Here is a 23,323-nt window from a genome sequence, read left to right as displayed (position 1 = left end):
TAGAGAGCTGCGAGAGGCCGCACCTGGAAGATGGCACCGGCTTCCGCCCTCCGCCTTCCCGATGGCGAGAGCTCTCGTGGTAAACAACTCCTTATATGGCTAAGGCAAAGAATCTGGCTTGCTTCCGCGCACCTGAACCTATTGGTGGTTCCCACGTGGCGTATCAGGGTTGGCTACCCAGCGGGTACTTAAGGCTGTGGGGAATTCTCCCCGGGGTTGGGGTCAGAAGATTACTCAAAGGTCCTGAATAAACTGCAGAGAGAAGAGTCTGGTGTTGCGTCTTCCTTGCTGGTCAAGGTGGTAGCGACAGGATACATGGGTCTGATGAGTAAGAAGTCACCAAAGTTGGGTGAATGACAAGTCCTGTGCTTGATGTCATCACAGACTCCTGGTCTGGATTTGTTGCCATGCAAGCTGTCCCATCCCACTGTGCTTCCTCCTGGCATTCCACAGTGCTTATGACTTTATATATATATATATATATATATACATATATATATATATATATATATATATATATATATAAAGATACTGTACAGAGGGGTAACAGTTACATGAGTAAGGTAGTGAGTCCATTTCCTATTAAACATTGTTACCCCTCCTTTGTTTATCCCCTACCATCCCTTTCCTCCCCATCTCCCCAAATTTTCCCTCCTTGCTCCAAAGTTGTGAAGTTTGTTTTCAACATAGTGTCTTGAATATCTCATTGTTACAATGGGTGGTCCTGGACCTTATTTCAGCATATTTTTTATTTCCTTCCCCTCCTCAAATTAGAAAAATGTATATACAAGATACAGGGCACGAGAGTCAAATACAGTGAAAACGGGTTATACCATGAAGGAAGAACATACAAAAGAAACAAAAAAATCACATAGTACGTTATAAGCACATTAAAAACAACAGCAAAAAAGATAAAACCTCTTGTATCCCTATCTTGGGGTTCATTTCACTTACCATTGTCTTATATGGTCATGTGTACATAGCTTTTGACCTTTTCTGCTTGTCCTAGACATACACTAGTTACTACATATAAAGAAACCATGGATTTATGTTTCTTTAGGCCTGGCTTACTTCACTTAAGCACATATACTAAAATTAGAATGATGTAGAGAAGATTAGTATGGTCCCTGCACATATGACTTCTTGTAGCAACAGATTAGGAATCATAGAAGTAACGAGAACAAATGGAGGTAGAATAAAATAACTAAGGAGAAGTGTTGAAAAACCCAGCCAGACGTCATACAGTGAGGAATCCTTCAAGAGTGTGAAAATCCAGAACTTTTGTATTTGTCTTTGGAATCCTCTGAGCTTTCTGTAGCAGCTAGCACTTGTCATCTGGTATCTTCTGGAATTTCAGCAACCACATCAGTTACTCTGATTTTTTACTAACCCCATCCTTCTCCATCCTTCTTCCCTACAGTCCCCTGTGAAGCAAGCTGCTATAATCAGGACTATAATAATGAATTGCTAGCTAGACAAGGCAAGGCAAACAAGGATTGCAGCAGCGGCAGGTGCTCAGGCTATGTTCATTACCTCCAGCAGTGGTTAATTGTTTCCCTTTCCATACATAGACAGAAACTAAACCAATGTAAGTCATACTTTTATGTGACTCTTAATCACTGATCTTTCATGAATCAAGAGACTGTCAATAAACAAGCTCCTCCTTACTCTGCATGCAAACATAGAATGATATTTGTCAGATTCTAAGCAGAATTATAGATGAAAGGTGCAAGTAATTGAGGAGGAAGAAAGCAAAAAAGCAACATTATGTTGGTAGAGGCAGAGTGCACAACAGCTTTTGAAGCATGTGACATCTATTAATTCTCCCAATCTTCAAAGATTCCTGAAGATATGTGATATTATCATCATTTTACAGAAGGACAACATAAAGTATTAGATGATTTGCTTTTTCCTGATGTGATGAGAGGTAACAGACAAGTGATGTCACCTGCATACCTGGTCCAGTACTTTCTTTTACAATGATTTTCCAGGAATGGCTTAGTGCACAGAATGTGAAGTTCTAAGTAGGTAGCATGTTGGTCAGTTGGGTTACAGATTCTATTCTGTTCTACTGGGGAATGAATATAGCAGTAGAGGCTGGGAACTTAAAGGAAACAGGTAAAATGTGGGATTTGTAGTCTAAGAACTCAACTCCCAATGAAAATTGATTATTTCCCATGAAAATACAAGGCCTGAGTGGGGCTCATGCTTATCTAATGGAGAGTATAATCAGAGGGGTTTAGGAAGAAGTGAATGTTATGTACAAAACCAAAAGTACTCTGTTCTATGTCAGATAAAATAATGCTTGTGAAAATGTGTCTTGATACATTATGTCCTCACTGGGAGCACAAAAGCAGTGAGTTTACCTGGGCACCTGTGGCTCACACCTGTAATCCTAGCTGCTTGAGAGGCTGAGATCTGAGGATCTCAGTTTGAAGCCAGCCTGGGCAGGAAAGTCAATGAGTATCTTATTTCCAATTAACTACCAAAACACCAGAAGTAGAACTGTGGCTCAAGTGGTAAAGCTCAGCCTTGAGCAAAAAAGCTAAGGGACAGTACATAGGCCCTGAGTTCTGTCCCAATACTGGCACAAACAATCATAAAAGAAAGAAGAAAAACAAAGGAAACAAAAAAGAAGGCGAAAAGCAAAACAAACAAAAAAAATGAAGTCAGGGAGTTGCAGTAGCACAGAGATCTGGGTGTACTTATGCGTGTTGTCACCACTATGACCCTCTCTAAGGAGTGTGAGGTATTTTCCCAGGACACCTTCATAATATAGATGATATGACACAATCACTCACAAAAAGTGCTCAGATTTTCAAAAGTATGCCCCAAATGCAAAAACACAATTTGCATGGGGCAAAAATTTTGATTTATGACTTTTAAAACTGATATATTTCTTTTGAGAGGTGCAATCATAAAGCAGTCAATACTCCAGTGTTTATGGGCAGTTCAGGAGAAGTGGACTTTCACTTAGTGTGGCTTGGGGAAGGTTCTTATGACTGCAGAAAGCCAGTGTTTCAGCTGGGTAAAAGTGAGGTCCTGCTCAGGTCATGAAGCCTCCTCCCATGCTCCCAGTGCTCAGCTACGAGCTGAGACAAGAAACAGATCCCTGATTGCACTCATAGATTGACATGCTGAATTGGAACCCTTGGTACCTCTACTTAAAGATAGTAAAAGTAAATTACATATAATACATATTAAAGATAATAAAAATATATTATACAGATCACTGTATCCCAGCAGGTTTATGCCTTTAACTATAGATAAGGGCTAGACTAGGTTTCAGAGCGATTCATGGTTGTTCAGGCACAGTATCTAAGGGAACATCTAAAACTCATCAATCAAAATTGGAAGGAAGGAAGAAAGGAAGGAAACAAGGGAGAAAAAGAAGGTAGAAGGAGTTGATGAGTACTAAGAAATAGAGAGCAAGATGGGGTAAGGTATAAGGTCCAAACCAGAGGGTAGAAGCGACACTCACTTCAGGGCTTACAATAAAGCTAAACATGGAATCAAATGAAGTGTGACATTGACATAAACACAGTCAAAATAATCAGTGGGTGTCTAGACAAAAGATAGACTCACATATTCAGATTTTCAGCAGAGATCTAAGAGTGATTCTGTGAGCAATCTTTTGAACAATGGGCACTGGAAAAGCTGTATGAAAGAAATTGGGGGAAATATTCAACCTCTTTCTTCAGTCACACTGAAACAGTAGTTCAAGGTGGATCATAAGGCTAAACACAAAACCAAAAATCCATAACTGGTTTGAAGAAAGTATAAGAACATTTGTTTGTGTCTTAGAATTAAAAAAAAAAAAGATTCCCACATGGACTCAGAAATCAATAGCCACAGGGAAGGAAGTAGGTTAATTTGACATCATACAAATAGTATCACTAGGGAAGTGGAATGGCAAAACTTAAAGAGAACATATTCAACACTTTCTCTCTCACGAAGGAATTCAAGAATATGTGAGGAACTCAAACAACTCAGTACTATAAGAGCTGACACATGGAAAATACCAAAGTATTTGAACAGACACTTTACCAATAAAGATACATGAATGGCTAATAAGCATATGGAAATGCTTTTTAACATTATCAGTCAGTAAAGAAATCCAAAGTTAAACCACAAATTACTATTCTCTGTCTAGAAGAGTGTCTAAAACCCCAAAGCTTGGCTACATAGAACGTAGGCTGGAATGCATAGGGGCCAGAGTTCTGAGAATGTTCTTGATAGGAATTCACAATGGTGAAGCTTATGAGAAAACACAACAGCAAAAAGCATTGTCATACTGCAGAAAAGATAAAGAAGCATACACACCCTCTTTGACCTTCTCATTGCTTAGAACAAATGAGAGCGTATGTTCATGAAACACCACCTTTCCCATAATAGCCAAAGTGTGCACAAAACTTAAATGTCCAACAAAATAGCATGGCCATTCATACAGGTCAGAGGGAAACAAATTACTGCTGCACACAGCAATACTAAAGAATCTTACAGACAACCAAGCAAAACAAGTGAGACATAGCAGAGAACACTGAGATTCCATTTGTAGAAAGTTCTACAGCAGGAAAAACCAACACAGGGTGAAATCTAGAAAAGCGGTTGCCTCGGGAGGCTTAGAGAGCAAATGGCATGGGATAGAATACTTTCTAGCAAATAGGAAAGTCTCCAGATTATGAGGGGAACAGCTAACATGGGCATACGCATGTCCATTTTGAATAAGATTTCCTCATTGAACCTAGATACATTTTATCTAAAGTAAAGAAATTGCGACCATGATAATGATGATGATGATGATGTTGGAGGATTGAGGAGGGGAGGGACGAGGGTGAGTGCGGAGGGGTGGAGGAAGGATGGAGAGGCCCTGGGAGGCCCATGGAGGGTTGGGGTGGGGTGGGGAGGGGTCATTCATTTGCTGTGCACCGGTCTGGATAGGCCTACTCCTGGGGGATGCCTACACCCCGTGGTGGCAGCCAAGGTGCCCAGAGGAGCAGCGAGCACTGCGCGTGGAGCCTAGTGCAGACCGGGCCAGCGGCCATGCTTGCGAGCCGCCACTGGCATCCTGCCTGTATCCCCGATGGCTCACACCCAAGGACGAGGCCCAAGGTTCGGCTGAGCTCTGGGCAGCACCTTGGCAAGGTCTAAGCTGAGCCCACCTGCACCCTGCGGGTACACAGTCCACAGTCCGGTGCAGGGCGCACCCGCTGCAGAGAGCCCACCACCGAGCTCCAACCTCACGACTGCACACAAAACCAAGATCCTCCTGATGATTGTAAAAGGCCATCGTGGGGAAACGTAGAACACGATCAATCCGAGAAACTTCGGAGTGCAGAATAAGGAATCGAAAGCATAGGAAGAAGAAAATGCCATCATCCTACACTATCATCCGCGACGTTTGGTAAAAAAATGAAAAAGGACTTGGCGATCACAGTCGGAACCAATTCCCCCTGTCCCCCCCACCCCCCCAAAGAGTCGAAATAACATTCACAAGAAATGCACAATGCTCAATGAGAAACTCAGGAAATGTCACAGAAAAGCATAGAAGAGGCTCGAACAAGTGACAAATGACACTTTTCTCAATGGAAAAAGTCACAATATTGAAGTTGTTGTCTCTGACCAACTTAGCTTATATATTCAGTCAGGATTCTGAGAATGCCTCAATCATCTGGAAAAAAAACAATGACAAAGTTTGTCTGGAAAATTCTGTGCTTGAGAATAGCTGAATTCCTGAAAGCAGATGACAAGGAATAGAGAGAAGAGCTAGGTCAACAGAACAGAATTTTCTTACACAAATTCAGTCCATAATAAATATGCCATTTCCAATAAATGCGGAACATTTAATTAACTGTATGTAGTAAAATTGTCTATCCTCAAAAGAGTTATAAAAAATAAACCTAGGATGGAAAAAGAATCTCTAGTAGTTGAGTGTATTTTCGTGCCTGTGTATAATGTAAGGAGATTCAGTAGATATGTGTAAATACAATGTAACATTGGAGAAAGTATTTTATTGCACAGACATTTGCTAAATTTTTGGAAATTGTGGCAAGTTGGGGTTCATTTGCTTTGAAACTTTTTGGAACTATAGTTGAAAAGGCATTTACTAGCTGTGTATGTAAGACACATCTCTGTGTCTTTAGCTTATGTTCATTTGATGTTTTCATAGAGATTTCTTAAATACCAGACTAAAATAAAAATGGAGAGACAGGCAGAGAAAGAGAGAGAAAGAGAAAAAGAGAGAGGGGGAAGAGAGAGAGAGAGAGAGAGAGAGAGAGAGAGAGAGAGAGAGAGAGAGAGAGAGAGAGAGAGAGAGAGAGAGAATCAGAGGGAGAGAATCTTGTAAATCATGGCACACAGTGTGCCAAGTCAATTCAGCAATAAGCTGGGCTTGACCTGAGCCTAGGATGTAAATTCAAGGTGTTGTCAAAAGGCTCCTGAGTATGCACTTTGCCTGGAGATGCATGTGATTTGCTAAATTATTTTAACTTATTGCTTTCTAGTGTTATAATAGCCCAGAGTTTCAAACCCCCCCCCCCACTGCTCTTCCAGATTTTGTCAGTCTTCCATGTCTCTACCACACTCTCTCACCAGCAGGTTTTTTTTGTGTGTGTGTGGGGGGGGGGGAAGGAGTCTGGTTGTGGGGCCTGAACTCTGGGCCTGGGCACTGTCCCTCAGCTCTTCAGTTCAAGGCTAGCACTGTACCACTTGAGCCACAGTGCCACTTCCAGCTTTTGTGTGTGTGTGTGTGAAAATACTGTACAGAGGGGTTACAATTACATGGGCAAGATAATGAGTACATTTCTTATCAAGCATTGTAGCCTCCTCCTTTGTTTCCCCTTCCCATCCCATCCTCCCTCCCTCCCCCCCCCACCAAAGTTGTAAAGTTCGTTTTTGACATAACGACTTGTACGTCTCATTGTTGCAGTGGGTCCACCTGTATCCCTATTTAAACAATTTGTTTTTTCCTTTCCCCTCCACAAACCCAGCTTTTTTTTCCTGCTTATGTGGTGCTGAGGAATCGAACCCAGGGCCTCATGCATGCAAGGAAAGCGCTCTACCCAGCCCATCACCAGCAGTTTTATAGGTGATGCTTTCATGTTTCCCTGCTGAAGTCCCAGTAATTGAGGTGGAGACAAATCAGTCCTGTAAGTATCATGTGTGCTTGATGGAATCCAACAGGTCTCTGAGGATCTCTTATATTATTTGTCTTTCATCTGGTTACTTTTCTTTATGTTATCTATGCTAGATATTCTCAATTAGCCCATCTTAAAAATTTCTAATTATTTGTCAGTTTAAATTTGCTGTTGAGAAATTGTAGTACATTTTTTCAATTCAATTGTTATTTTTAATTTCAGAAGTGATCATTGGTGCAATTTAAAAATAAAATTTGTCTTTTTATTGATACTCATGAGATATGTGCATGTGTCTGTATGTATGCTGTGTGTGTAGTACTGTGTGCTCTATGTTTGTGCGGAATGATGTGTGTATGATGGTGTGTTGTATATGTGTGCATGCTCATGTGTATACATATTGTTGAGGATAGAGCCCAGGTCCTCCTGCATGTTAAGCAAACTTTCTGCCACTAAAATGCAGCCTCAGTTCCAGACATTATTATATATAAAAAAAGCAGTATGGAGGTTCATCAAAAGACTAAATATAGAGCTCCCCTATGACCCCGTAATCCCTCTGTACAGTATGTTCTCAAATAAAATAAAATAAAATTTAAATTAAAAAAAATAAAAAAATAAAAAAATAAAAATGTTCCTCATCTTTATTAGTTTTGTTTATGATTAAATCAATAGAAAGACTTCAAGTGTTTTGATTTGCCTACTTTTTTCAATACTGAAAACTTATGCTTCATATTTTTAGGCTATCCCATTAGATTATTAGATATAAACCAATTTCATGTTCTAGTTACATTGATGCCTTTAGCATTATAAAATGTCCTTTTTGTCCTTATCAATGCTTCTCTAAAGTCTGCTTGACCTGTTTGTCATCTGTGAATAACAACATTCTTTTGGTCCATGACGGCATGGAATACCTTGTCCTTTCCTTTTATTTTCAAAATTTTGATATTTTTTCTCACTTTTTAAAATTATTTTTAAGTAGTTGTACAAGATGATTTCAATTTAAAATGTCAATTTATAAAGCCCAAGCATTTTGATCAATGTCATTGGGCCAACCATTCTCCCCACATCTGCTCCAACTCCACTTTTTGTGTCTTTATAGTATAGTTGTAGAATTTCAATACAGTAATTTTTTCTTATCTTGTCTGCCGATCTTTACCTCTTTTGAAATATTAAAATACACATTGTAGAATAGGTGTATATCTTAATAAACCATATCAGCAAATTTTTACTAAGTGAATATCCCTGTAAAAGTAGATTTTTACTAAGTGAATACCCCATATAACCAGAATGTAGGTTACCTGATTTTAGAATTATAAAAAAGAAATAACACATGAATTTGTAGTGAAGCTACAACTCTGGAATTCTGATACCTTCAGATTTCCTCCCCTTAACCCTGGGATTGCTTTGACTATTAGGAGCCTTTTGTAGTTCCATATAAATGTTGGATTATTTTCTCTATCTCTGTGAAGAACAGCATTGGGTTTTGATTACATTGAATTTGTAGATCATCTTTGTTAGTAAGTCCATTTTCTCAGTATTAACTGTGTCAATCTATGAACATGGGAGGTCCTTCTACTTCCTTTTGTGTTCAATTTCTTTCTGAATGTTTTATAGTTTTCATGTTGATGTTTTCAATTCATTGGTTAAGTTGATTTCTTAGGTATTTATTTAACAATTTATTCATGCTATTGCAAATAGACTTGGTCCTAAGCACAGAAAAAAATGATGTTAGAGGTATCACAATTCTATACTTCAAAATTTACTACAGAACCATAGAAACAAAAAGGGGTTGTTACAGGTACAAAAACAGACTTAAAGATCAATGGCACAGAAGACCCAGAAATGAACCCATGTATCTATGTCCATCTGATTTTTTTTTTACAGAAAAAAGGCAAAATAATAGGTTTGCAAAAAGACACTCTGTAACAAATGGTGCTAAAAAACTGGATATCCATATGCAGAACACTGAAATGAGATCCCTGTCACCTTTTACTAATACCGATTCAAAGTGGATCAAGAACATATTATAAGGGGCTGGGAAGGTAGCTCAGTGGTAGAGCACTGCCTTGCATGCATGAGCCCCTGGGTTTGATTCCCGAGCACCACATAAGCAAAAAGAAAAAAAGCCAGAAGTGGAGCTGTGGCTCAAGTGGTAGAGCACTAACTTTGAGCTGAAGAGCTGAGGGACAGCGCCCAGCCCAGAGTTCAGGCCCCACGACTAGACAAAAAAAAAAAAAAGAAAAGAAAAGAAAAATAAAAGAACATCATATAAGACCTGAAATCTGGAAACTACTATAGGAAGGAATTGGGAAAAATTATAATTTATTGGTATAGATGAGATTTTCCTGAGTAGAGTTCTAGGGACTCAGCAAATGGGTAAAAAAATTGAGAAGTGGGATTGCATTTTGCTAAAAAGCGAGTACACAGCAAAATACAAAGTTACTAAACCAAAAAACCCTGCAGAATGAGAGAAGATCCTTGCCAGCTATATATCTGACAATAGTTTAATAACTAAAATATAAAAAGAGCTTAAAATGTACATTCTCAAAGAATCATTAACCCAATTAATAAGTGGGCAAAGAAGTTAAAATCATCTTCTCAGAAGTACATATTTCTAATAAATACATGAAGAATTGTTCTGGCTCTAAAGGAAATGCAAATCAAAACAACATTGAGATGCCATCTCACTCTAGCAAGAAGAACCAACATCAACAATATGAGTGACAACATTACTAGTGAGGATGCAGGGAAGAATGCAACTCTATTAATACATTGATGGTGGGGATGTAAATTAGCTAGGTAACCACTATAAAAAGCATCATGGAGATTCCTCCACATGTCCAGCCCAGCATTGGTTGTTTGAAGATGGAATCTCACATACTATTCTGACTGGACTAGCTTTGAGCTATGGGATTTTTTATCTCAGCCTCCTGAATAGCTAGTATTACAGAAATAAGCTACCAGGGCCTAGCTTTTTGCTTGTTTTTTAACCTGGAGTTTATAGAGGCACTCAGTTAAAGGATTAGTTTAATGTTCTCTCCTTCACTGTGGCTGGAAGTGTAAGCCCATTTTCTGCCTCAGAGTGATCATAAAGGACTGGTTCACAGCATAAGCCTTGTATAAATAAAAAGGGGGGAAAGAAGCACTGATGATGAACTAATTTAGCGCTACAAAAAGGAATTGAGTGCAGGTAATAATCAGATCATGGGCATGGTGGGGCATGGTGGCATATGAGTATAGTCCCAGGGTTGAGGAAGCTGAGGCTTCAGATCTCCTGTTTCAAGCTAGCTTTGCATGTATATCAATACCACCATCTCAACAATCATACCAAATACAAAACTGTAAAAACAGGCTAAAATACTGTAAAACTGTAAGATCTTTCAGCTAGAATAAAGGTCTTCTCAAATCTTTTTTTCTCTCTCTTTTTTTTTACTTTTTTATTGTCAAGATGACATAAGTAAGGTAATGATTACATTTCTTTTTTTATTGTGAAAATACCATACAGAGGGGTTACAATTACATGGGCAAGGAAATGAGTGCATTTATTATCAAGCATTGTTGCCTCCTCCTTTGTTTCCCCTTACCAGCCTTTCCCATGTTCCCCCCAGGGCCCCCAAAGGCAAAGTTGTAAAGTTCATTTTCAACATCTTGTACATCTCATTGGTGCAATGTATCCCTATTTAAACAATTTGTTTTTTCCCTTCCCCTCCACAAATTATACCAACATCAAATATAGTGAAAACAGAAGTTATACTGTGGGGGAGGGACACACAAAGCAACAAAGAAATATCTTATAAATATGTTAGACACAATAGTAAGAAAGAAAAAAACATTTGAGTCCTTAACTTGGGGCTCATGTCACTTAACATCAACTCATCTGACCATTTCTGCTTATCTCAGATATATACTAATTATTGCAAATAAGGGAAACCATGGGACCTATGTTTCTTTGGGCCTGACTTACTGCACTTAATGTATTTTTTTCCAAGTCTTTCCATGTCCTAACAAATGGGGCAATGTCATTCTTTCTGATGGAGGGATAGAATTCCATTGTGTATATATACCACATTTTCAACGATCCTTCACAAAAAGAACAGCACTGGTGGAATATCAATACCAAATTTCAAACTCTACTACAAAGCCATAGTAATCAAAACGGCTTGGTACTAGCACAAGATCAGACCTCAGGACCAATGGGATAGAACTGAAAACCCAGAAATGAACCCATAGACCTATAGCCATCTAATCTTCTATAAGGGAGTTAAAAAATAAAATAGAAGACAGTCTCTTCAGTAAATGGTGCTGGCAAAATTGGTTAATCACTTGTAGAAAACTTAAGCTAGATCCTTACATATCACCCTACACCAGAATCAACTCCAAATGGATCAAAGACCTCAGAGTCAAAGCAGACACTCTGAAAACATTACAGGATGGAATAGGAGAAACGCTAGGTCTCCTTGGCACAGGCCCAAATTTTCTTAATAGAGACTCAGAAACACAACAAATCAAAGAAAGGTTGGACAAATGGGATTACATGAAAGTGCAGAGCTTCTGCATGGCAAAGGACATAGCTAGCAAGATCAATAGAAAGCCCACAGATTGGGAGAAGATCTTTACTAGCCATACAACCAACAAGGGTCTCATATCTAAAATATACCTGGAACTCAAAAAATTAAATCCCACTACAACAAATCTTCAAAGAAACAACTGCCCCATAAATAAGTGGGCTAAAGACTTAAAGAGAAACTTCTCTGAAGAGGAAAGAAGTATGGCCAATAGACACATGAAGAAGTGCTCAACCTCCCTAGCCATAAAAGAAATGCAAATCAAAACAACATTGAGATACCACCTCACCCCAGTTAGAATGGCTATAGTCAAGAACTCTAATAACAACAGATGCTGGAGGGGATGTGGACAGAAGGGAACTCTACTGCATTGTTGGTGGGAGTGTAAACTTATTCAACCACTTTGGAAAGTAGTATGGAGGTTCCTCAAAAGACTCCAAATAGAGCTCCCCTATGACCCAGCAATCCCACTTTTGGACATTTACCCAAATTATCACAAACAAGACCATACTAAAGCTACCAGCACAATTATGTTTATTGCAGCATTATTTTCTATAGCTAAGATATGGAAGCAACTCAAAACCTTTTTGTTGTATTTTTTATTGTAAAAAATGTTGTACATAGGTATTACAGTTACATAAGCAAGGTAATGAGTACATTTGCTATTCAGCAGTGTTGCCTCCTCCTTTGTTTTCCCCCTACCATCCCTTCCCTCCCACCTCCACAACTAACCCCCACCCCCAGCCGAAGTTGTAAAGTTCGTTTTCAACGTGGTGTTTTGTAAATCTCATTGTTATAATGGGCCAATCTGCATCCTTATTTAAGCATTTTGTTTTTTCCCTTTCCCTCCCCGAATTAGAGAAATATATATATACAAGATGCAGGGCACCAACATCAAACAGCCCAAAGAAACATAGGTCCCATGGTTTCCTTTATTTGCAATAACTAGTACATGTGTAGGACAAGCAGAAAAGGCCAACAGCTGTGTATATATGACAGTATAAGATGATGTTAAGTGAAATGAACCCCAAGATAGGGACACAAATATCTTTTTTCTTTCTTGCTATTGTTTCTAACATATTTATAATGTACCATGTGATTTTTTTGTTGCTTTATATGTTCCTCCCCCATGCTATAACCCCTGTTCTCAAAATCTTTTAAGACCTTCTCATTAATAATCTCTTAGGTGGCTTATCCAAAGAAGAAGTAGAAAAGAATTAAAATTTGATATGTGATCAATTTATAGTTTTCAAAAGAAATGTCACCTTGTCTTGAAAAGAACTGGTATAGTTCAAAACAAGAAATGTTCTTTGAGGACTCTGCCTCTCTGAAAAGGAAACTTGGAATCCTATGCAGCAGAAAACACGGCTGGTCCTTTGTGGAAGGAAGGAGGGCTCTCAGTCAATGTCATGAGTCACAAAGCGCCATTCCCATGGAGCAGATGGGAGCACCATGTCAAACGAATTCCAGCTGAGATGGGCCAATGGTTTCTACGGGTCTTCACTCTCCCACCAACCACCTTTCTATTTCTTCTGGACTATTATGATTAGCTTCTTTACTGGACTATCTACTGTGAGTAACTTTCCAGTCAGATTATCTGCTGTGATCATTTTTTTGCCTCCTTATATGCTGGATGATGATGAGTAAATATCTTGTCTCAAGTCTCAGGCCTTCTATATAGTAGGGATAATAACTAAGACATACCAGAGGGCCTACACCTAAATAGCTCTGTCTTTGCCTTTGCAACTTGACCTAATACAAGACTGGGAAATTGTTGGAGGTGAATGTGTAGTGCATGCAAGTGGGATGTGACTCTGAATGCCATACAGAGAACACTAACAGACACAGTCTCCCACTATGCATCTCAGATTGGATAAGTGATTACTTTTGACTCACAGGAACCAACAGAATGGAGGGTGAAGCTGTGCTCTTTCAGAGCCCACAGCTGAAAGGCACACTTCATATTTTGGAAAGGACTGGGCTATCTTTTACATAAAAGATCTGGCAATCCTGAAAAACCACAGATACATCACATAAAGAGACTAGGCAAAGGAAAGAAATACTAGGACCCTTGGTGGCAGAGACTAGCAGTCAAGGAATGACAAGTATCCCAACTGAGTCCAAATTTTTTTCCCAAGTACAGATACAGATAAGACATCTTGGACTTCCAGCCCAGTCAGTTCCCAGATGATCTTACTACCTAGACATCACATAAAAAAGAAAAGCACCCCAGCTGGTGATGGCTAATCTTGATTGTCAATGCAATTGGACTGAGAACATCTAGGACATTAGTAACACCCATTTCTGGGTGTGTCTGTTAGGACATTCCCAGAGAGGATTTACTAAGAGGAGAAGACATGACCTGAATATGGATAGCAACATTGCATAAGATGGGAACTCCAGCAGAATAAAAGGTACAAGATAGGAATGTAGACATTGTCTCTCTATTTCTGTTTCTGTGTCTCTGTGACTCTGACTTTGTCTCTCTCTTGCCCTCTCTCTCCTTCTTGTCTACTATAATCTGCTGCTTTATACCTCTCCTTGTTACAATGGACTAATACTCTGAAACCAAATAAATCTTTCCTCTCAAGTTATTTTGTCCAGATATTGTGTCACAGCAATAAAAACTTATTAACATGCAGCCAACTCCTCCCCTCCCAATGAAATGGTTGTTTAAGCCACTGCTGTTAGGGACAACTTGTTAATGCAGCACTAGAAAGCCAAAGATTCCAGGCTCTCAGTGTATATTGGCCCACCATGTAACTCTCCAACATCTTCCTACCCTATGTTCCAGCTGGCCCTATGGCTTTCACACATGCAGTGAACATTGTTACCTTCATGCCTTAATTGATGTAGAACCTCTTCACCAATTTGGGGCACTTGTGTTTTTCCCAAAGAGGCAAAGAAAACTATGAAAGGAGCAAAATAACACAGGGTGAAGTCAGGTTAGGAAGATTACAGGTGAGGAAGAAGGGAAGAGGAGTCTGCTCTATGAATCTTAACAGTGAGCCAGCATATGGCATCTATTACAGGTACACTTATGTGTATCGATTTATGGTAGTGGTGTAGTCCATATGGAGACAGCAGACCACTTGCCAATAACTGTTTTATTCTCAACCCAAATCTGGAGTGCAATTTTGGAACCATGAAAGGCCAACTTAGATGGAAGTACAACTGCAAAGAAAGACATTACAAATAAAGATTTCAAGTTCCTTCTGACCTTATCTAGGTGCTTCAGAAGAGACCAAGCCAATTCAAAAGCTCTATGCCTTAAAGGGTATGAGTCAGCAGCTCTTAACTTCTTGTGAAATATTTTTCTATACTTTATTGTTAAAAATTTTATTAATGTACAAATGCAAAATTAACACTTTATGCTTTAAATATAACTACAATGTGAACGGCAATACCAACCTTGGTTATATATTCAACTGAGAGGACAAAATAGAGACATTTGCATGCCCATGTTTACTGAAGCGCTATTCACAAGAGCCAAAATGTACAACTTCTGATGCATGGATAAAGAAAACATAGTATATATAGACAATGATGTATGGGTCAGCCATAAAGAAGGAATTCTGGAATTCAGTAGAAATAGGATATTTTCAACAAATATTGTCAGTTGGAGGAATTTTACATCTGTAGTCACAAAAATAAATTTCACTTGTCTAATAAATCATTAAAAATGAATTCAGGGCTGGGAGGATGGCTCAGTGGTAGAGCACTTGCCTTGCATGCCTGAGGCCCTGGGTTCGATTCCCCAGCACCACATATGCAAAAAAAAGAAAAAAGCCAGAAGTGGCGCTGTATCTCAAGTGGTAGAGCGCTAGCCTTGAGCTGAAGAGCTGAGGGACAGCGCCCAGGCCCAGAGTTCAGGCCCCACAACTGGACCCAAAAAAATAAAAAATAAAAAATAAATAAAAATGAATTCACCATTTTGTTGTTCCCCTTCCTTTTCCCAAATCAGTTAAACCTATATACAAAGCAGGGTATCAAAAACAAAGGGGGAGGTAACAATGCTTGATAGGAAATGTACTCATTACCTTGCTCATGTAACTGTAACCCCTCTGTACAATATTTTTACAATAAAAAAGTATAAAAAGTCAAATACAGTGACAACAGAGGATAAACCAAAGGGGGGGAACAAAAGAAAAAAGAAATAACTTCACACAGTGTATTAAAAACAACAACAAAGAAAACTTCTGGTTTCCGTATCTTATTGTTCATTTGGGTTAGCATCATCTTATATGGCCATATATACATAGCTATTGAGCTATTGTGAGCCTCTACTAGGACTATCCTATACATATACTAATTATTACAAATAAGGGAAAACAGGAAGGCTATGTTTCTTTGGGTTTCGCTTACTTCACTTAATATGATTGTTTACAACTCTTTTCATTTCCTTATGAATGGGGTGATGTCTTTCCTTCTGATGTAAGCATAGGCTTCTATTGTAGATGTATACATTTTCTTGATCCATTCATTTATGGAGGGGTATCTGGGTTGGTTCCATATCTTAGCTATGGTAAATAATTCTTCAATGAACATGGTTGTGTTGGTAGCTTTAGTGTAGCTTTGTGTGTGGTTATTTGGGTAAATGTCCAGGAGTGGGATTGCTATCTTTAGTTCTAGGTTTAGTCTTTGAGGAAACTCCATACTTTCCACAGTGGCTGAACACGTTTATACTCCCACCAATGGTGAACCAATGCAACAGCGATATTCATGAGACAATATATTGGAAATAAACTTTGCAACTTGGGGGGAGGGAGAGTTGGAGGAAGGGAAAGTGGGAAAAAATGAGGGAAGGGATAACAATGTTCAACAAGTAATACACTCATTACCTGATATATGCGACTGTAATCATCTGTACATCACCTTGACAATAAAATTAAATTTAAAAAATTATGTCATTATTGTTAGCCAAATAAAGGCTTACAATTTCAAAAATAAAAATAAAAATAAATTTAAAATAGGTTATGAACAAATATAAAAGACAAAATTTTAAAAGAGAAACATAGAAAAAATATTCAGTACCTAAAATTCTTCGTAGTTGACCCCAAAATTATGGTTAAATAATATTTGTATCTCTTTACAATTTCCAGTGCTTTCTTTATGAGAAATCCTGGTAAAAAGATTTTTTTAAACATAGAGCTCTCCTATGACCCAGCAATCCGACGTTAAGGCATTTACCCAAACAATCACAAACAAGGCAATACTAATGCTACCAGCACAACTATGTTTATTGCAGCATTATTCACCATAGCTAAGATATGGAACCAGCCCAGAGCCCTTCAGTAGATTAATGGATCAAGAAAATAAAATATATATATATCCTATTATATATTTTATATATAATATAATATATATTATATATTATATTATATTATGTATAACATTATATAAAATATATAATGTATAATGTTATATTATACATAACATAATATATAATGTTCTATTATATATTATATATTACTTTATTATATATATATATATACACAGAGAGAGAGAGAGAGAGAGGGAGGGAGAATTTCCATGGCTCCATCAGAAAGAATGACACTGCCTCATTTGTTAGGAAATGGAAAGACTTGGAAAAAATTATATTAAGTGAAGTAAGCCAAACCCTAAGAAACATAAGTCGCATGGTTTCCCTTATTTTCAATAACTAGTATACATTTAGGATAGTCTTACCAGACAAGTAGAAAAGGTCAAAAACTATGCACATATGATCACATAAGATGATGCTAAGTGCAATGAACCCCAAGATAGGGACACAAGAGGTTTTTTACTTTGTTGCTGTTGTTTTTAATGTAGTATGTGGGATTTTTTTGTTTTCTTTTGTATGTTCTTCCCCCATGGTATATCCCTGTTTTTACTGTATTTGATTCCGGTACCCTGAATCTTGTATATACATTTTTCTAATTTGAGGAGGGGAAGGGAAATAACAAAATGCTGAAACAATGATACAGGTTGACCCATTGTAACAATAAGATGTATAAGATACTATGTTGAAAATGAACTTTACAACTTTGGGGCGGGGAGAGAGGAGTTGGGGGAGGTGAGGTGGGAATGGATAGTGGGGAAAAGCAAAGGAGGGGGTAACAATGCTCAATAGGAAATGTACTCATTACCTTACTCATGTAACTGTAACCTCTCTGTACAGTTTCTGTACAATTTAAAAAATGACTTTGAAAGACAACAGAACTGCAGAAAAAATATTTGCAAAACAAATAAAAGCTATAATCTACAACATATGTAAAATAAATAATTCTCGAAATTTAAGAATGAAACAATCCATTTAACACCTGACAGAAGGCATTGAAGAGATATTTTAGAAAATCTTTCAGGGAAGTGTATGTGTAGATGGAAAATAATCACATGTAAAGAAACTCAATATCTCTTGTCATTAGGAAACTGCAAAGAGCCATCCTTACACATGTGTCAGAATAACTGATTTAAAAAAACTACTCAAATGTAAGCATAGTTATAGAGACTATATACAGGTTACTTACATATTGCTTTGTTAAGTTGTAATGGTACCAATATTCTGGAGAAGAGTTTGGTAATTCTTTACATAATCTATCTATCTATCTATCTATCTATCTATCTATCTATCTATCTATATCTATATATATATATATGGGCAGTCAGAGAGAAAGAAAGAAAGAGAAAGAAAGAAAAGAAAGAAAGAAAGAAAGAGAGAGAGAAAGAGAGAGAAAGAAAGAAAGAAAGAGAGAAAAAAGAAAGAAAGAAAGTTATCACACACGAGTAATTTTACTCTTTAGAATGAAATGTGAAGCTCTGCAAGTTCATGCAATCCCATTTGTCCAATCTTTCTTTGATTTGTTGTGTTTCTGGGTCTCTATTAAGAAAATTTGGGCCTGTGCCAAGGAAACCTAGGGTTTCTCCTATTCCATCCTGTAATGTTTTCAGAGTGTCTGCTTTGACCTTGAGGTCTTTGATCCATTTGGAGTTGATTCTGGTGCAGGGTGATATATAAAGATCTAGTTGAAGTTTTCTACAAGTGATTAACCAATTTTGCCAGCACCATTTTCTAAAGAGGCTGTCTTTCTTCCATGCTATTTAGCTCCCTTATCGAAGATTAGCTGGCTATAGGTCTGTAGGTTCATTTCTGGGTTTTCAATCCTATTCCAATGGTTCTGAGGTCTGTTCTTGTGCCAGTACCAAGCTGTTTTGATTACTATGGCTTTGTAGTAGAGTTTGAAATTTGGTATTAATATTCCCCCAGCACTGTTCTTTCTGTTAAGGATGGTTTTGCTATTTGGGGTTTTTTATTGTTCCATATGTATTTTTGGATTGCCTCTTCTATTTCCTTGAAGAATGAGTTTGGAATATGGATACATATCGCATTGAATTTATAGATAGCCTTGGGAAGTATTGCCATTTTCACAATGTTGAACTTTCCAATCCAAGAGCATGGGAGGATTTTCCACTTTCTAAGTTCTGTTTTTATTTCCTTTTTTTAAAGTTTTCATCATAGAGGTCCTTCACTTCTTTGGTTAATTCCTAGGTTTTTTTTTTTGAGGGGCTATTATGAATGGAGTTGCTTTCCTGATTTCAGCCACACTTTTCTCATTGTTGGCATACAGAAAAGCCATTGAATTTTGAGGGTTAATTTTATACCCTGCTACTTTGCCAAAGTTTTGAATCACCTTGAGTAATTGGGAGTGGAGTCCATGGTATTCTTTAAATACAAGATCATGTCATCTGCAAAGAGGGAGAATTTTATTTCATCTTTCCCTATTTGGATCCCTTTGATGTTTGCATCTTGTCTTATTGCTATAGGTAGGCATTCTAATACTAAATTGAAGACAAGTGGAGAGAGTATACATCCTTGACTCATTCCTGAGTTAAGAGGGAATGGCGTTAGTTTTTCACCATTAAATATAATGCTGGCTGTAGGTTTGTCATAAACAGCCTTTATTGTATTGAGGAATGTTCCCTGGATTCTTAGTTTTTCCAGAGCCTTCATTATAAAGGGGTGTTGGATTGTGTCAAATGCTTTTTCTGCATCTATTGAGATAACCATGAGGTTCTTATCCTTGCTCTTGTTGATGTGATGAACTGTATTAATTGATTTGCATATGTTGAACCAGTTTTGCATCCCTGAAATGAATCCTGTTTGATAGTGGTGTATCATATTTTTGGATGGCAAAGGACATAGCTAGCAAAATCAAAAGAAAGCCCACAGACTGGGAGAAGATCTTCACTAGTCATACAATGGACAAGGGTCTCATGTCTAAAATATACCTGGAACTCAAAAATTTAAATCCCCCCACAACAAATCTTCAAAGAAACAACCGCCTGATGAGTGGGCTAAAGACTTAAAGAGAAACATCTCTAAAGAGGAAAGAAGGATGGCCAATAGACACATGAAGAAATGCTCAACCACCCTAGCCATAAAAGAAATGTAGGGGCTGGGAAGGTGGCTCAATGGTAGAGCGCTTGCCTTGCATGCCTGAGGCCCTGGGTTCGATTCCTCCGCACCACATAAGCAAAAAGCAAAAAGCCGGAAGTCGCCCTGTGGCTCAAGTGTAGAGCTCTAGCCTTGAGCTGAAGAGCTGAGGGACAGCGCCCAGGCCCAGAGTTCAGGCCCTACGACCAGACCCCCCCCCCCAAAAAAGAAAGAAATGTAAATCAAAACAACACTGAGATACTACTTTACCCCAGTTAGAATGGCTATAATCAAGAACTCTAATAACAACAGATGCTGGAGGGGATGTGGATGGAAGGGACCCTTACTGCATTGTTGGTGGGAGTGTAAACTTGTTCAAACACTTTGGAAAGCAGTATGGAGGTTCCTCAAAAGACTTCACATAGAGCTCCCTTATGACCTTTTTTTGGCATTTGCCCAAATGATCACAAACAAGACCATACTAAAGCTACCAGCACAACTATATTGCAGCATTATTTACCATAGCTAAGATATGAAACCAACCCAGATGCCCCTCAGTAGATGAATGGATCAAGAAAATGTGGTATATATACACAATGGAATTCTATGCCTCCATCAGAAAGAATGACATTGCCTCATTTGTTAGGAAATGGAAAGACTTGGAAAAAATTATATTAAGTGAAGTAAGCCAGGCCCAAAGAAACATAGGTCCCATGGTTTCCCTTATTTGCAATAACTAGTATATGTCTGAGTCAAGCCGAAACGGTCAAGTTGATGTTAGGTGAAATGAACCCCAAGATAAGGACTCAATTTGTTTTTCTTTCTTGCTATTGTTTCCAACATATTTATAAGATGATTTCTTTGTTGCTTTGTATGTCCCTCCCCCATGGTATAACTCCTGTTTTCACTGTATTTGATGTTGATATAATTTGTGGAGGTGAAGGAAAAAACAAATCGTTTAAATAGGGATACATACAGGTAGACCCATTGCAACAATGAGATGTACAAGATGTTATGTCAAAAAAGGAACTTTACAACTTTGGTGGGGGGTGGGGAATGGGAGGGCAGGGATGGTAAGGGAAAACAAAGGAGGAGGCAACAATGCTTGATAAGAAATGTACTCATTTCCTTGCTCCTGTAATTGTAACCACTCTGTATGGTATTTTCACAATTAAAAAACTTATTTATAAAAAAAGAATGAAATATAAAACATATCCACAAAAACTCTGCATGAGTGTGCAGTAGTGAAAAACTAGATCCTGCTTAGATATTGTTCGACCAGGAAGTAATTAAGTAATTTAAGTTATATACATGGAAAATTCATCTTTGATGCAAGGAATGAAGTGTAAATGTTCAACTTGGGTAAATATCCAGGGAATTGTGCCAAATTAAAAGGAAAGCCAATCCCAGAAGGCTCCATACTACATGGTTCCCTTTCTACAAGATACTGAAACAATCATTGAACTTTAAATGAGAGGTCTTTTTGTGGTGATTAAGGATGAGAGAGGCTGTGGGAAGAAGTGAGGGAAGGTAGGTGAATGTTGCTCTAAAGGCCTTACAAAAGTAGTCACTAGGGGCCAGAAGATAGGACTCCCCATTTTTTACTGCCCTGACACAAACACTCATGTATGCATAAATCTGTACATGGGATAAAGTGCACATGGCCAAATGTTCGTACTCACCAAGTGAAGGGAGTCTGAGTAAGGTAAGTGGATTGTATTGTTGTTAATGTCCTGACTGGTATATTTATACTGAGATTTTGTACGTTGTTACCATTGGGCAAACCAGATATACACAAATATCTCTATATAATTATTTTCTCTCTTTTCAATTGTAATGAAAGATCAGATCCTGCATTTTGACCATTTTTATGTAGACATTCCAAAGCACCAAATCGGTTAATAATCCTTTGTAGTTATCACACTACATGTTTGCAGAAACTTCCCATTATGAGAAGTTTCCCAAACGGAAATCTATACATATTCAGCAACAATGCCTATTTGTCCCTTCTTCCTGACTGGTAACTTCTACTTTCTGTTTCTGAATTGATTGCTTTTCCATGTCTTACATAGGTAGAATCATACAATGTTTCTACTCATGTCTTCTGTATTCCATTTGTTTGATGTTTTCAAGGTTCATTGTAGTATGTTTTGTATAATCATCTTTTAATATGCATCAGGATTATATTCTTGTTTATATCTTTGTAATACTCAATTATACTTATATACCATATTTGTTAAGCTGCTCATCTGCTGATAGACACTTGGGTTGTTTCCACCTTTGACTATTACGCCAATCCTCCAGAGATAAAAAAGGAAGTTTACTAGTGAAGCAAAGCAAAGATAGTTAGTACATATTATTCAGATGTGGGTGTGTGCACACCCTACAACAAGTGTGAGGAGTGCTCCAATATCACGAGTATTTATGATGAAACATTGGATTGTGGTTGGGCTCAAATGTATCTGAGGATGTTTCCTTCGGGGTGTGATAGCTGGTATATTAGTTATCAGCATTTTACATCCTCAGTAATAATGCATGAACTCTTTAATGTCTCCACATCTTTTCCAATACTTATTTCTCAGTTGTTCGATAATTAACCTAATTGTATAGAGCCATACAAATTGATTTACATTTCCTCTAATAACTAGTGAAGCTGAGCAGTGCATTGTGTGCTTACTGACCACTTGTATATCTTCTATAGAGAAATGTCTATATGGGACTTCTTATTCTTCATTGGGGTTGTGTGTTGCTAAGTTATAGGGATTTTGCATATAACCTAATTATTAATTATTTTTAAATATATACTTTGTAAATATGCTTCCATCTTGTGGGATATTATTTCATTCTCATAGTGTCCTTCCTTACACACGTTTTTAATTGCACCAGTTATGGTGGTGCAAGCCTGTCACCCTAAAGCTCAAAGGCTGAAGAAGGAGGATTGAGGATTAGAGAGGCCATCCTTATCTACACAGGAAGAAAGCAAAATGGTTTAATTTTGAGGAAGTAGAGTTTATAAACTCTTCCTTCTATTGTCTGTGATTTTGATCTTATAATTAGAAAATCATTGCCTAGCCCACATCAGAAAGATCTTCACTTACATTTTGTCCAGAAAGTCTTTATAGGTTTTGCTTTTTAATTTAGATCTTTTGTATATGGTGTGGGATACAATCCAATTTCATCCTTTTGCATGAATATGAGTTTTCCCAATGACA

The 23,323-nt window shown here is 37.9% G+C and overlaps 1 non-coding gene across 1 annotated transcript; it reads left to right on the top strand.

Moving 5' to 3' along the window:
- Nucleotides 1-1,065: 1,065 nt before the first annotated feature.
- On the top strand, nt 1,066-1,170 carry LOC138805012 (U6 spliceosomal RNA). The gene has a single exon (XR_011365407.1). It is a non-coding gene; the product is annotated as a U6 spliceosomal RNA (small nuclear RNA).
- The last annotated feature ends 22,153 nt before the right edge of the window (nt 1,171-23,323 follow it).

Source organism: Dipodomys merriami, unplaced genomic scaffold, assembly GCF_024711535.1.
Source record: "Dipodomys merriami isolate MVZ:Mamm:240054 unplaced genomic scaffold, mDipMer1.0.p SCAF_38, whole genome shotgun sequence".
Lineage (NCBI taxonomy): Eukaryota > Metazoa > Chordata > Mammalia > Rodentia > Heteromyidae > Dipodomys > Dipodomys merriami.
This window is presented reverse-complemented; position numbering and strand designations above follow the sequence as displayed.